The sequence below is a fragment of the Morone saxatilis genome, unplaced genomic scaffold, assembly GCF_004916995.1.
Source record: "Morone saxatilis isolate NCDOM2014 unplaced genomic scaffold, NCSU_SB_2.0 Contig15, whole genome shotgun sequence".
Taxonomy (NCBI): domain Eukaryota; kingdom Metazoa; phylum Chordata; class Actinopteri; family Moronidae; genus Morone; species Morone saxatilis.
Window position 1 is genome coordinate 3,543,357 of NW_023339707.1, and position 2,925 is coordinate 3,546,281.

Consider the following 2,925-nt stretch of genomic DNA (forward strand, 5'->3'; position numbering starts at 1 on the left):
CTCTCTCTCATGGACGTGCAGTCACACACACACACACACACACACACACACACACACTAGGAGCAGACAGTGATCTATGGTTTTGGAATTTAGTACTTTTAAGAAGACTTGAAGGTGAGAAGAGACTGGTCTGTAGATCCTAACTAGTCTTACAACAGTCTGACAACAAATACATACAACAAATGCATTACTTTACATCAGTGTGATCCCAACCTTTTTCCTGAAGGGACCCCTTTTCTATCATTTAGTAAACTGACAACCCCTCACTAAGTCACATATATTATATGGATATATTTCGTAATATACTCAAAACTGTACAGCGAACCCAAATAGTGAACTCTGAGTACAAGAAGTTTTTTTCCTGTCTGTATTATGTATTTTTTATCATTACTAACAATCATACAGACTTTAGGCTTACAGCTTTCGGTTAACTATAGTCGAGAACTTAATTTACTTAATGTATATATATACACACACACACGTGTGTGTGTGAACCCACTTGCTTTATGCAAGACGTGTTACTTTCACCTCCTTGATCTGTGACAGCTTTTCAAATGCAGGCTTAAACCCTTGTAATGTTTCACTGCCTTCCACTGCCATTTTTTAAATCATGCCTGCCTCTTCTTTTTTTAAAAATGTATATATACATTTTCCTATTTTCTTTTTTCAAATTCATTCTAAACATTTCTTTTACGAAGCACAATGAAATTTCATTCCTTTTATAAGTTCTGTGTAACTGTATACAGAGCTGTTCGAAAGTCCCTCAGTATATGAATGGTGTTACATAAATCAAATTGCCTTGCTTGCTCTGGCCAGTAAGAAGTTAATCTGCAGACATTACATGGTAGTAAGACATGTGCTTACCCTGTACAGCCACGAGTGCCAGGGACTTCCGTGTAACTGAACGTCTGAGAAAACACTGCTGCAGTCACAGTCAGTACCAGATAAAGAACCACGATAACGTGTCAAGTGAAACTACATCTACATCTTCCTCCAACTTCGCAGGGAAGTGTCTATCCACTCTCAATGGTGTTTCAGTCTAAACAAGCCACACCCCGCAAGCTTCAAAAAAAAGAGACCACAACTTTCCCACAGCATTTGTACCCACTGCGATAATCTTGGGAGCTAAGCCTAAAGATAGTGCAAGACTGTAGTCCCACAGGAGGCAAAATTTCGACCCCCGAACATCTGGAAGATGCGCATCTAGCCTTCTTTTCAGACCTCTTCCCTGTCGCACCCTTTTGGGATTGATTGACAAAGTGGATGAGTTGGTTAAAGCTCAGTCCATTGTCTGCCTCCACCACAACTAAGCAAATTCAGTGACACCTGCCAAGTATTTTTTGGAAAGTGACCTTTTCCAAACAGTTTCCAATGACAACTTACCAAATGGTTCTGTGTAACAAACCAAACGGCGTAGTCGGGTTAACCAAGTATGGCAGAAAGAGAAAACAGCCCTCTCCTGACTGGCCGGGGCAGACTGATAAGGCCAGTGAAGTCGCCAAGTCTGCCTCATCAGTCTCTCCCCACCTGCCCTCTCAGGGATGTGTCTAAAATCAGAGATTAAAGAACTTGACGTGACGTTACTAGGTGACACATTTTGGCACAGTACACAGCTTTACATATTATGTTCTCATGTCTTTGTTCGTGGGAATGTCCTTCACAATGGTTTCTTACCTGCGTGACCTGATAGCATGATTATAGTGTTTTTAAAAGCTGGGTAAGGCAGTGTATTTTAGACGTCATTGGGGGGGGAAATCCATAATAACCTTTCAGAATATTCTACTTCAAGTGGACTGACAGAAAACTAGACTTCTGCACCTTCTGTTTTCAGGCTGTGACAGGAGACTTTAGCTGGTCACAGGTTAAACCAGGGGGGAATAACCTTTGACGGAGAGTGGTGTGTGCGTGTAAATGTGTGTGGTACACCTTTCGCTTTCACAAAGCCGAGCAGGTCCAATTTCTTTTCTGACGTTAGTTGGCGTGAGAGTAATAATACGCAGACCCCATCACCTAGGACACAAGTCATGGTTACCATATATAAAGACCGGTGTAACCTGTTAACTCACCCAGGCAGCATATCTGAAAAAATTAAGCAGTAGGCGTATTTACACTGCGATCCAATTTCATCTGTTTTACTAACAATTGCAAACCTTTTTTATGCACACAATTAAGTGAATCACTTTAATTCTTCTGATTCCGTGCAACCTACCTTCCTAATCCGTTTCCCACTAGGACACAAAAATTGCCATTTCCATTTCCCATTTAACTTGACCAATGACCTTTGGGGGTGTCTTGTAGCACATCAGCTGCACTAATTTATATCTGACAAGTCCCTGGGCAATACCATTTTGTGTCACTAAAGCGAGGAGCCTATCACAGTTGTGGACTGGAGACCCACATATTTTCCATCCAATCTTCACGAGATGCATCAATATTTATCAGATTGATCATATGAAGAACTGTTAGCAAAAGTGGGCGCTCTTCTGGTAAGCATGCTTGACTGTGTCAGCACCAAGGGATTATTTGCACACCTCTAGTTTAAAGGTGTGTAGAATTTAGCGGCATCTAGCGATTACATGTTTTGTTTGTTCTGGGCTACTGTAGAAAACATGGCAGTTCAACATGGCGGACTTCGCAGAAGAGGATCAGCTCCCTCTGTAGATAAAAACAGCTCATTCTAAGGAAAGAAACCCACAATGATTCTTATATTCGAGTGATTATACACTAATGCAAACACACATACCTATGTTATATTCCATTTCTGCCAATAGATCTTCCTTGATACCGCTTCTTGTGGAACAGTACCAAGTTACATTTTTTGTTTCTTCACTGGGTAGATAATACAATCCAAATTAGAGTGGTTAATAGAAGTTACGCAATCAGAACTCTTGACTGCATTCTTGGATCCACTCTTCTCTAATTCAA

General features: G+C 40.9%; 1 protein-coding gene across 1 annotated transcript in view; it reads right to left on the reverse strand.

Moving 5' to 3' along the window:
* LOC118324392 (glutathione synthetase-like) overlaps positions 1-1,003 on the reverse strand; it is a 13,382-nt gene extending 12,379 nt beyond the window's left edge. The window contains exon 1 of the mRNA XM_035656709.1: positions 865-1,003. The gene's annotated coding sequence lies outside the window, so the exon portion shown is untranslated. The remainder of the gene's footprint in view (positions 1-864) is intronic.
* Between the last annotated feature and the right edge of the window lie 1,922 nt (positions 1,004-2,925).